Raw genomic sequence first — 13,676 nt, 5'->3', positions numbered from 1 at the left:
ACAGTATTATGTGGAAACAGACAAAACATATTACAAAACTGAGATTGCACAATCAAAGAAAAAAGCAAACAAAACATGTGACAAACGCGAACAAAATGAACTTAAATTGACGGAGGATGAGCACGTAAGCTATTTTTGAAAGAAAAAATATTTGAAGCACTTTTTGTCAAGTGAGGCAAACAGCTTCATTCGTAAGCAGCAGAAAAATGAACAGCTTGTTTACCATAATTAGTCTGAGCTTTAGGAAGTAAAACATTGTTTAGAAGGGCAAAACGAGTGCAGCTCTGAAGTGGAAGTTGGTTAGCAGTGATAATTTCGATGGGAAGCCTACCGCTGAAGAATTTAAATACTATGATGCAAAGAGAATACTTAACTAAATTAGAAGCTGATAAAATGTTATGTGCACGAAGCAGCGGTAAAGAACTGCAACGGAAATGACTATGAGTAATAATCCGTATGGCTTGATTCTGGATATGTGTCAAGGGGACAGGTGCGTAGGGTATGTATATAAATAAACCCGCTCCGAATACACCACTACTGACAGACTGCAGGGAAAACATGCAATATATTTGCTTATCAAACTTAAGAAAACAAAAAATACCGCCATTATGGAGTGCGAATATGGCAAAATATGCAGAAAGAGCAAGAGGAATAAAACATTGGTTATGCGAATTAGGTGGCGCAGGCGAAGTGTAACACAGCAACCACTTGCTGCAGTTTTTTCTCGGTCAGGGATCAAACCCGGTTACTGTTGGGAGTTAAGTTAGCTATCTTTTTAAAATAAGAACTGTTTTTTTCGTTTGTTTGTTATACCGTTTAATTTGTTTCATTGTACAAACATGTAGCGGGACTGAATTGGATGCTTTCAAAAATTCGTCCTCCATCAGCACATTCGCTAATGTCGCTATTACTCGCACGGTTTCTTCTATATTATATCGAGTTTCATAATGGCGGCATTTGTTGTGTCGACCCATACAAGTAAGCTGTAGTTAAGTTGGAAGTAAACTGGAGTTCTAAATCAACAGTTTGGTTTGTGGGGGTTACAAAAATCCCAGCTTCGTAAGTACCCCAACCGAAGGGGAACGTTTAACTCTTACAATTTGCGCCATTTGTTTCATGTGATATGCTCTACAAAATAGACACCGAGACTTTTAAACTCAGATACTATACTCACAGAAAATGTTCCAAAGTACAGGATACACCAATGCCGGCTGTCACATTTTATGGTCTAAATAGCAGAACTCTCATTTTGTTGGTATTGCTTTTAATGCATTATCGGGGATCCTGAAAGTTACCCTGGTTAGCACATCGTTTGCATCGCGTACTGATTATGCGGGTTCCTTAGGCATAAAAAAGTGAAGTGCGTCCGTGAGCATGAACAACGTATTTTGAAGAGTCGTAAGTATTTAAAAGCATATATACAGTAATACCCAAGGATGCTTCCTTGAGGCTATCCAGATTTATGATGTTTCCTAGTTTTCTATCAGTAACAACTTGGCTGCGAAATTGCAGGTGGCTTCGTAAAACATCTAAACATACGCCCCTGAATCCACAATAGTCAGGTTTTGTGAGCAAGGTTTCATGGTTAGTCGGGTCAAAAGATTCTGAGAAAGATACAAACATCACTAGTGTAAGTAACTTATTTTGAAAGAACTCTTCAATGAAATCTTTTTGTGCCAGTAGACATGATTGCATTAATTACCTTTTCTAATTCCAAATTGTGAATCGGCAACTATATCATGTTTTTTTTTACAAAATATGGTCGTTCTTTCCGTGGTAAGTTTTTGAAGGCCTTTAGAAAACACTGGTGGAAGAGATATCGGCCTGTAATTGCATAGGTCTTTTTTGTCACCGCTCTTAAATATTACGCAAATTTTAGCCCTTCCCATACGGGCTCGAAACAGGTCGTCTGGAAATGCAAGATTTTAAACAAATGCAAGGGCACGGCTGACTAATTCTACCGTGTACTTCACGGGTCGTATTTGTATGTCACCGTGATCACAGGATTTGCAGTGGTAACCTGTGAACCACGGAACCGATTTCAGCAATACTTGTAGGTGTTAAGGATGTACTGTTAGAATTTTTGACTGCCATAGGGTAGACGACACAAGGGCTTTGAGCACACTTCGAAATATACAAAATACCTGTTGAATTCATCCGATAGCTACGTTCCAAAGGTTGCATTACCATTGAGCATTAGTATTTAACCACTATCCGTACTGAGCGCACTGCAAAGATTTCCCTTACAGTATGTTTCACTGCATGGTTCACACGTATGTATTGCAGAAAACACACCATCAAAGGTCATGCATGAGGTCTTATATGAAATAATGAGGGCCTCATTGCTTTTTATGTATTTCCTTCATAAAACTCCATTTATTCCATCAAAACACTTGGCGGAACAATTAGTTTTAAAGACCATACCTGGCATTCTGTACAAAACACGCAGGTCCTCGCCCCTTTTAGTATTTTCGTTTGCTTATTCGTCAGTATTTCGATACGTGGAGCGTTTAAAATCGTCTGGCGGGTCTCGTTTTTGAGTTTATACATAATGGCTGCTCATTTCAAAGCTGAAGGGGTTCTGAAAAAAAAATGCGACGCGGGTCAGTGAAAGCTCCCAGAAACTGGCCCACGTCGGTGGGTTGACACTGGTTCGGAAGCAGCAGCGTTGCAATGTTGTTGTGTCAAAGGGACACAGACAGGTTAACAGCATTTACTAATCAGCGCTGGCGTCCGTCAATGTTCGGTTCTGTATGTGGTGCAATCCGATCCAGAACCATAAACCGGTTAGTCTGGGCGACATTTTCCGCCCGGAAGCTTCGGGTATCACCAATAAAAAAGCCCAATTTGCGTTTTTCTGTCAAATTATTCCGGCGCAACAACGTAACCATTAGATTACCAAGATGAAAGCTGCAGGTACGATAACCAGGTTCTTTCCCCAGGGGGTCCGTTTCGCTCCGCGTGGCCCCTGCATAGGAACACTTTAGCGCTAATCGCCGTTTTCCTCTTAATTAGAATTTACGGCACGCCCTCCGCTATAGCTTCGAACATGTTTAAACTATCTCGGCCAAAGGAAATCCACGGGCGCGCTCTTCTATCCAAAAACAGGAAGCTGAAAACGTAGTCCCCATTCGCATTTCGCCCACAAGATGGCTTCCTCTTAGCCGACCATCGACTGCCACTCCTTACGTTGCTAATCGAAAGGGCTGTGGGACTTCTATAGTGAGAAGCGAAAACAATTTAGGTAGGCAACATCGATAGCAACAATCGGTAGCGACAATTTAGGTAGCAAAAATTTAGGTCGGCAACACCGCAACATCGCAGTACATGCATAACCATTTTCAGTGCCCCGTTTACCTGACGAAAGTAAAAATGCTGACCGTGCACCGCGCTTAATTTGGCAGGTTGTAGCCTTAAAATCGGTTTGCTATTTATTCCTATTTAGCAAAGAATGTTCACAAATTCTGGTTCTAGTAATGTTTTTCCAGATGTGTCCTATCGGAAGATCTTTCCCACACAGATGAATTTTGCACATACCTCGATTCGCATGCACCGCCTGGCGAAATGCGGTGTTAGGAATACGTTTAGATTTCTGCGCCAGCACAATGCTGCTTGCTTCATCTTGAAATCGTGAAGCATAATTCCTTCACTCTCGTACATTTCTTTCTATCAGAGTATAATCATAAAGAGTGACGTAGGTAAATACTGACTGTTCGAATTATTTAATAGTTCCCTCAAAGCCTTCTTACGAACCGGCGGAAGTTGGGTGAAGCGTTGCTAGAATATATGCTTAAGACGTAACGAGGACAAATCTTCAACAGCGGTAGAATCTACTTACGTACTACATTGCTGGAGAATAGAACAATTGGAAGAGAATATAGCATCGTGTGACATGCCGTGAATGCCGATGGATATTCGTTTACTTGTCTACGCAAGAATCCCAGTGAGGCCGGGGAAACGCAGTCAGGTAACTCTTCATTTTGTAGACATGGTACAGTGCTTCACGCGTGATAAAAGGCCGGTTTTGTGTTATTGTTGGCTACCCAAGTGGCTGTGCCACCTTATTCTTGTTTTTTCTTTTTTTTTCTCGCGCTATTCTGATTTCAGGAACACCAGCGCCTCATGGGATTATCCATGGGGCAATTCTGGCTGGGACATTTCGTGTCGGCACTCGCAGTGGGGCTGGTTGAAGGATGCTTGGTTATTGGTGTTATCTACTGGAGCACGAAGGATTTCGCCGCCCCTGGAGCCACTGCGCGTGCGAGAAATGGACGACGAACGCCCGACTACGAGCGTGTGAACAACGATTTCCTGAGCATCCCGTACCTAAACAACTGCGACGTGACTGTGGTGGCGGTCGCTTTCTTCGCATTCCATGTGTGCCACACATTGCTGGCTCTGCTAGTCGCCTGCATTCTGCCATCAGGCAAGTGACAGATCAGCTGCAAAACAAGCGATTCAGGAGTTCAGAGGTTTCTAAGGCTCTACTGCATACACGGCCTGTAGTTACAAATTGCCACGAATAACCTCCGTGTGATTCCGGTGGTTGAAATTCCGATCTCACCAATTGCTGATACCATTGTTTATGCAACTATAGGCGTTGAAATATATCTGATAATCAGTGAGCATACGAATCACGGCACTAGCATATCGTCAGATTTGGGTCACATCTGAACGGAAGACATGAATAGTGTGTGCTGGATCCTGCTTGTGTCCTACTGTCTCACTAACTGTCAACGCGCGTTCCTTGCCGGTGTCTCTGGGAAACATTGGGGTAAGCCCGTTCTAAAAAGGCTTTTACCTTCAGCATTAGGGCCAGACGCGGTCGTCAGAGTCACAGTGACGCACTGCTTGGCATTGTTATAAGAGAGTAATACCTTGGCTAAACGTGGCCGGTTGACACGTATCCAGTCGTTGGGGCTGCCCTTTTGAACATGAAGTGATCTCACGGCAACCAAACCACACAACAAAATGCCTAATGCAAGAGCAGTGTGTGCAAAGAAAGAGAACACATTTGCGGTTGCACTAACTTTTAAAAATAGCTCGTCGCCCCGTGTGAGAATACCCAAAAACCATTCGCCTTGAATTTCCGCCCGCCTGTCAATTATTTTGTATGCCTTTCATATTGTAGAGCATCCAAACGGGCTAGAGCTTTTTTAGACAGTGATGAGAATTCTGTGACAGCATACAATGTAGCAAAACGTTTATAAGTGCAACTGAAATGGAAAACTAATTATTCAATATTTCTCCTCAAGTCTGTCTCTGCGACGCTGATGCGAACATCTTGGCAGAGAAGTGTAATCAACATGATCCGCGTTTCAGAACGAAACTAGAGAACGTCAACCCTTTCTTCTGTGTGAGAAGCTAGTTTTCGGCCTTCATTTTATTTCATTTCATTTATTTTACTCTCAGGGCCATTCAGGCGTTACAGAGAGGAGTGGGGTAAGTAAAAAAAAATGGGTACACAACAAACGTTGAAGGGATCAATGAAGATTATTCCTGGGTGCAGACTTCAAATTATTCAGTTCAGGTGTAGAAACGGTGTCGGCAGGAAGGATATTACGTCCCCACTGATTTTCGGGACGAATGAAACAAAATGAAGGATGGTGTTGATACTTGGCACACCTACTCTTAAATGGTGGTCAAGGCGAGAAGAAATGTGTGCTGCGGGGCTGAAAAGACAGACTTTTAGAATTCCACTGTTGTAAAAAAAAATTTGAAAAAGGCACAATCGTTAAATGCGGCGTAGAATAGTTAGAAATGGAGCCTTCTCACACTTCGTTGCGAAAACTTGAAAGGAGAAAAATTATTCGAACGAATGTTGGCTAAATATTCTACAATCTGACGCACTCGCGCCCAGCAAACAAACGTTTCGTGCGCGGTGTAACGATCTCTGCTTCCAGTGCGATGTATTGCGTATATTGCCCAATACCCAGTAATGTAGAATGAGTAATAGCCAGTCTAATTCGGTAATGTAGTAATACGAGTAATATCCCATGGAATAGGGTTATGCAATACCCAATCAATGTAGAACGAGTGCTAGCGACTAAAAAAGCTACAGCGTTTTTGTTTTGGTTTAACTAACACAGGTATTTTTACATTTTTTATTTATTTTACTTTATTTGCCCAGTCTGAGGGCGTAGGCCAGAGGAAAAAAGTCTGTTCCACTCAACGTGAAGGCTGTTGTCAAACGCGGAGCGGTGACTTGCCAGAGAAGCTGTGGTGCCATACCAGTCTTTGCCCCTGACGCTCTCATTCTCCCTGTCTCACTCCCCTATTGATAAATTAAGCAGAGGTTTAATAAGTGGAATTCCATTTTATCGCTTTCGCAGTGCTTGCGCGCCTCCTCCTGGGACAGCTGGCATGATTTCCTTTTTTTGTTGTTGTTTTGCTTGGAACAGCATGAGCCGGAGCTCTAGATTTTTCTGCTTGATTTCATCTCGCACGTGCTGCAGAGCTTCTAATCCATTATAAAACCGTCGTTTTTTTTCTGCAGAGGTAACATTTTTTAGCTCACTATCGTGAAATTGGGCATTCCTAACTAAATGAATGCGGGGAGTGCTGGTACACATTTCGCCTGCTATGTACCTACAGTATTTTTGCGCTAAATAACGCGAATATACGTATGACCAGTGCCATCCGACATACATATGTTACACATTATTCTCCGTTTCTTCGAGACCGTGCATATGTAGGCAAACACTTAAAAATTGATCTTTATGTTCTTGCTCATCTGTTACTCATCAGGAGCAAATCCTGGCATTCTGTTTAATTGACCAGGCAGCGCCAGCAGCACGTTTGCTGTTCCTCATAATACAACAAAACTGTCATGTCGAGGGTGGCCCGCTTTGCAATCGGACGTTTCTGAGAAGACATTATGTTGGTAGCATTCAAAACTGCGTATACCTTCAGTTCTGGTCGCTAAACTGCAAGTTTATTGTTTAACACTTGTATAGTCCGTCCTATTTAGGCACACTAATGAGCTGGTTCGCCCGACTACTATAGTCCGGCTTGTGACTTGCCCGCGCACTTACAATGATACCCTGCATTCTTGCTACATCTACAAGCAGAGTGTGGTTTGAACACCCCAAAATTCTTCCTAGACTCTGAAGTGCCTACGAGAAAAAACAAACAAGAAGACGAGTTTTGTAATTGCGCCATTTTGCCCCAGGGCATCAAAGAAATCGAACGAAAAAAAAAACGAAAGTGGCGGGAGGCAAGCGGATTCAGGCCTTACACAACGCCGTATACGCCAGTTTCAGCAAGAAAGTCCCAGAGCTGCCTGTAAAAAGGACCATGCGTCCGCCAATGAATATGGGGCGGGCGGCCTGTTCGGCACCCTGGGGCTACCATGTGCCTGGTTCGGGCTGGTTGTAGTCATTGACATGTCCCCAAGAGTTGGTGTAATGTCGCTTCTGCAACGCAAACAGGGCAGTAGGGGCTGGTTGAATAGGTAACCGCAAGGCTAGAAGTCCATGTTGCACGAACAGCAGGCGTCAGTGAAACGCCCAGGAGAATTTCCAGGAGCGTGACCACCTCTCGGCGAGTTAAGCCGCCAGGAAGGTCAGTCCCACGCGGAGGAAGAAGAGCACGCGTGGAGCGCCGAAGAGACTCCGTTTTGGTAAGAAGGGCGTCCTGTAGGGCCAGCTGTGGAATCGGGAGCGAGTACGTAACTTGCGGAGGATGAGCAGCAAAGACGGCCTCGACGTGGGTGGGCGTGCTACGGCGGGCCCAGACAATGCGAACAGGGCACGGCAACAATTTCAGTATACGGTGCACATCGCATGTAATGCCAAATGTTCTATATACATGCCGCATCTCGCGAGTAGCCTGGGTTTAATCGTTGTAGATGATCAGGCAAGACGGTGGGGGAACGCGTAGACGACGGCCTTGGGCACACAATCCATCATTGATGGCGACCAGCTCTGCCAAAACTGATGGAAGTGGTGCCTAGGTAACATAAGTGCATGTCTGGTTTACAGACGGTAAAGCAAGGCAAACTAGGCTCTTGTGGATGATGACATTCTCCACCCCTGTATACACATGGGCCTAGAGGCCATCTGATGTGTCGCTAGGGAGGTGTGGGTTGGTTTGCTACCCTGGCGAATACTTTTTATAGGCTCAAGAGGCTGGTTGTCGGTGGCCTGTGGGTGGTGCCATGGCGGTGTCTCAGGTGCACGCGCTATCAGAGGTGATGCGAGGTCATAGTAGTGCGCTAGTGTGGCGGCGACAGGAATCAATATAGTTTTTAGAAGACGCGTCGACCAACGGTGTTGTAAAAATTCGTCTAATGTGCTAATTTGTGCCTCCGCTTGCGGTGTCGGAAGGCAGGTCATGCGAGGAAGGCCGGTGATCACTCGCATTGCTTCCCTGTTTGCGGTTTCGAAAACTATCCCAGTTGCGCGAGGTGAGATGCCTGAACGGGGCTTGGTAGACGATACGGGGCTGAAAGACTGCCCGCACTAATAACGCAAGACACGGGAGCAGGCACCCCCCCTCCAAGTTCTCGCCGATGCGGCGGAACAAGTGCAGGATGGCGGCAGGTTTTTGTCTAGTTAAACGGATCCATGAAGCTGCCGAACCTGTTCCGCCTATTTCTAACCCCAGTACCCGAATATGGGCAGCAGTATCCAAGGGTTCCCATTCAAGGACAGGCATATTGGTGTCTGCGACAACCGGTGTCGGCCTCTACGATTGGTGGCTGACATGAATGTAGTCTTTGAAGGGGACAGATTCAATAGAATGATTCAGCACCACAACGAAGTAATGTCCAAGGCATTCTGTACACCTGCTTGTTGCTGGTGCCGTTGGTTGTGCACAGACTACGCAGTCACATTGTCTGCATATACGAGGAAGAAAGTGTCCTGTATTTCAGCCAGCTTCCATGTCAAACAGAACATGGCCACGTTAAATAGCACCGGAGACAGGACAGAGCCTTGAGGCATGCCTCGCTCCGAAACAGTCTCCCACGCGTTCTTTTCAAATGCGTATGGAGAAGGAGCGGCTGTGAATAGAACACGCCCCGAAACGGCATACTGCTGGCGGAAGTAGGAGCCACTGTAGAATACTCATTATTGCAGAGTGGCTCACGTTGCATAGGCCTTTTGTACGTCTATAGCCAGGATCGTGCGGATTTTGTTCGATCTGCTACTTAACAGCACCATAAATGAGAGGTGGTCTCGGCCGCCTTCTGTGCCCAGGTACGTACGAAACCCAATCTGATCCGGATGGCATCATCCGTATCGTTCTAGCCACCAAGTAAGGAGCGTGGCTAGCATCCGTTCAAAGAGCTTGCAGACAGTCGATGTTTGTGCGATTGGGCGAAGATTACTCAGATGGTCAGGACGCCTCCAGGTTTTGGGTATCGGCACTACTTCGGCGTCCTTCAAGGTGACTGCAACGTCACCAGAGGCCCAGACAGCGTTGAACCATTCGAGTAGCCACTGTAGGCTGGGACCATCGATGTTCTTGAACGCTTCGTAAGTCGCAACATCCAGGCCTGGTGCTGCGCGTAACTTCTCCTTGTCTATTGCCACCACAAACTGAGCCATAGTGAATGGTGCCTGAAACCCATCAAGGTCTTCCTGAATCGGAGGCGAAGCAGCCTCTGGTGGCAGAGTAGGTGAGCCGGCGAATGATGGTGGAGCTTGGTCGCACGTTGGGAAGAACTCCTTGGCCAATTGCGGAGTAAACTGGCATGGGGTCCGTCCAGACGCGAGGCACGCAATGGCAGCCGTTTCTTGGGGGCATCCACCGAGCTCCATTAGACCAACAATGCGCCAGATAGCCTTAGTGGTAGAGGATGGCCCTAGTGAGGCACACCAGCCCCACCACCATTGCCTAGATAGATACTTCTCATGGCGGCGAGCTGCAGCCGTACGGCGGTGCAACGAGGTGCGCAATTCCGGATTGGAGGATCTCTATTGGCTGCCAGTTCCGCTCGGCGGCGAGCAGCCCACAACTTTAGGAGATGTAGGTCTTGTGTTGGCTTGTTTTCTTCTACACAAGAAGTCCGCGTGGCATCTCGAAGGGCGGCATGTAGCACATAGAGGGGATCAGATGTGTCTTCATGAACTGAGTTGTTCAGAGCTCTCCTAAACAAGTACCAATTTGTGACGCAGCAGGGGCGGCTGTGCGGACTTTTTGCAACGGACCAAAGCCGATGCGGCTGAGATAATGATCCCTGCTCCAGCAGTTTGGCTCCCGATCCCAAGACACAGGCTGCGCTCCAAGACACAAAGAAAAGTCAGGGGAGTACGAAGGGCTGCGCAGGTGGTCAGGTCGACGAGTATGAGTGTCGACTGGGTTAAGGAGCGCAAAGTGCGCATCGGTGAAGGCGTCCAGCACCAGACCACCTCGTGCGCTTGAGTAGGGGTATCCCCAAGTCGAATACGGCGTGTTGAAATCTCCTCCTACCAGCACTCCACACCTCGAGTGCGAGCGAAGGAGATTTTCAATCCAACCGAGACGCAATACGTGGGAACGTCCGCTGTGCAGGTGCACCTAATATGACACCAGTGTAATATCAGTTTGAAGGAGGCGCACTAACATGGCCACTACCACGTGCCATTAATTGCACTCCGGTTCTAATTTCAGCTTAGCCTGGGGGTAAAGGGAGTTGCTCCCCGCCTTATTTGCCATTCCTCAGCAGTTACACTAAAGCACGCACTTGTAGTTCCTTTGGATCACAGCAACAATGAAAGGTGAATCAGCAAAACGGACGGGAGCTGTTGCAGTAGCTGCGCCACAAAATAGATGAGTTCGACCGGAGATAGCTTGCCAGCTGACAATGACACAGGTGGCAAAGGCGTAGAAGGAGCAGACGACCGAGTGTAAGTGATTGCTGAGAAGAGCAAGACAGAAGAATCTTTCGGTGACTAACACGTTGGACCCCTTCCTGGAGCATAGCAATCTGCTTTTTAAGTTATAATACATCATCAGGAGCTTCCAGGGCTGACTCATGCGGGGGATTCTGACGTTCGCGTCGTACCTTGCCATGCTTGACTGCGTCCTTGTACGTAAGAACATCTTCGGGCTCACCGTCCACGCTTCATGTAGGAAATTTTTCCTTTGTAGGAGTCAAGATTGCGAACCGGCTAAAAGTCTTGACCGCACCATGCGACCAGTCTTTCAGTGGCGCTTTTGCAGTCGTGACTATTCTTGCGACCAGTTTCGATAGCTTTGCGCTAAACGTGACAGTCTTTGGATATGACGCCATGGCCACCTTTCTTAAAGATTCCACACTTATATATGGCAGTTTCTTGAGACTTCTCAGCAGTGTCTTCACGTTGCGGGCAGGAGGCACGCATATGGCCAGGTCAAAAGACCCTGTAGCAATAAATCACACCTGACTTGTAAGGACGGAATTGTAGTATGCAGAATTATTATGTAATCCGCGCTGGCGGAGACATTGGGCCCTGAAGGGTGACAAAGCATGTTCGGCGGTGACCAATGTACCGTGCTTGCAAGATCTTGTGAATACTGCACGTAAGTGTAGCCGCAAGAACCTCTGGGACTTCGTATGGGTCAACGCCGGAAATGAGGTACGCTAGAATGGGCAGTGCTGTGCGACCAGGTAGAGGAATTACCTTCAGTCCATGGAGACGATCCACATCATTGAGCGAACGCACCCACACGGAGACGCTGTTAGTGGCCCGGTGAATCGCGAAGCCCTGGAACCCCGTGGTTTAGAGACAGAAATCCAATGTGGCCTGGAGGACACGCTTAGGCAGCGCCGTCACATTGAAGCACTCCCGTGGTTTTATCGCCACTTTGTATAGCGGAGGTAACCCGGGGGCCACAGTATGCACTTTAGATGCAAGGCCACGTTTGCCCGCAGAAGTGTCCTTAGTAGATGTAGCAGGCGAGTCCGATGGTTTCTGATGTCCGCTCCTTGGTGTTAGTCGAACAACTATTAGTCGTTGCCGCAATTGGCTCGTCGTCTTTTGGATCCGGGGCAGCAGAAGTCGCTTCAGCGTCCATTCTGCAGCGTAGCAGCGTCGCATCCGTGCACAGTGACCGTAACGCTGGCGTTGCTATAGAAACCGCTGTGCGCTAGCTTTAGTGCCGGCGGTGGCGGCGCACGCTACGCCTACTCGGCGAGAATGATGCTGCGCTGGCCCGGAGCACACATCAGTGCCGGGCGCGTCGTCACTGACGGTTCGGCTAGGTGCCAGGGGTCTTTGGGACAGTGGAGAGCACTGTTGGCAACAGGTCCAAGGTTGAAACCCATGAAACGCAACCAGAACACTCAAGAGCCGGAGAGCGACGTGTCACACAATGACCCCCTGCATTCTTGCTACATCTGCAAGCTGCAAGTTTGGGTCGAACACCGCAAAATTCTTCCTTGACTCGGAAGTGCCTACGAGAAAAAACAAACAAGAAGACGAGTTTTATTTCAGCATTTGTTATAGAAAGAGCTGTAAATATATTCCAGATGTTCTAAACAGAGCGCTTTAATTAATACTTCGTGGCTCCATGCATGGAAGACTCTTTGTTATACCTGTGGGTCCTCCAACAGCGGCATAATACCCAGAGAGCGTACAGCCTCGCATTGTCAAAGAACAGGCTTTAATGGAATGGGCTGAAAACGGTGCGAGTCGTCGCAGTCACGAGAGCATGCGACATCTCGGTATGCAGAATCATACAAATATTACTGTCGTCTGCTACAAGGGCTGAAGAAAACGAATTTTTTCCATGTGATTCGCTTGTTGACTTGTGGTTGTTTCAACGTACATTAATCCCTCCTTATAACAAAATCGCTTTACTCAATGTATTGCTTTTTTCGAAATTACTTCTGGTCCCAACCCAAACGCACGCATTTTTGGTCGCATTACTCGAAGCGCGCGAACGGGTTGACATGCTTAGGGCGAAGTGGCGAGCAAAGGCGTCGTTGAGCGGCGGCGACCCAGTGGTGAGTCAGGTTGTCAACATGGCGGGACAACCCAAGCAGGTATTCCGGGGCGATTTGTTTGAGCCGGTCATGCTGGATTCGCGCTATCCGGCTTCAGTCGAACGGTTCAAACGCGAGGTAGAGTCATTGAATTTTGTTCCTACACCTTCGCCAATGGCGCGGGCGCGACGGTCCTCGAACATCGACACTCGAAGCATCACAAAAGCAGTGTCGTCGACAAGGGCGCACCGAAAAAATCTTGTTTTGCAAACGTCACGGCTGCACACAGCGGGAAAAAATTGCCCAGTGATCATGCAAAGCCCATAGTGCAAAACCGGCGGGTTTTCATGATTGCACTGCGTACTCACAATGAGCGGATAATTGTTGTTTGACGTAAACAAAAACAACGTCCGACTCGAGCCATGGCATTTCTGGCTCTTTCCAGCGCGAAGCTCTCGCAGCGTTCCGTGACACCCGCACACCCCATCCATCCTCCCCCCCTCACCCCCCCACTAAATACATCCCCCTCGCGAGGGGCACGATCAAATGCAGAGCATTTCCGCGGGGGGCGCGCCTGCAAGTCGTATGGATGACGTATCGGTTGTTGTTGTAATTGTCTTCCAGCGTAGACATGGTCGATGAAGTCGCTGGTGAAACGTGCCGTGAACCCCCTGCCGCGGCTATGACGCAACACAATCCAACACAATCCACTTTAATCCACTCCAATCCAAACCAATCCAAGCCAAACCAATCCAAGCGAATCCAATCCAATGCCCCTCGCGAG

This window comes from Haemaphysalis longicornis, unplaced genomic scaffold (assembly GCF_048455015.1).
Source record: "Haemaphysalis longicornis isolate Haplotype H1 unplaced genomic scaffold, Haemaphysalis longicornis Haplotype H1 scaffold_4, whole genome shotgun sequence".
NCBI lineage: Eukaryota > Metazoa > Arthropoda > Arachnida > Ixodida > Ixodidae > Haemaphysalis > Haemaphysalis longicornis.
The sequence above is the reverse complement of the archived record's forward strand: the minus strand, read 5'-3'. Positions refer to the sequence as shown.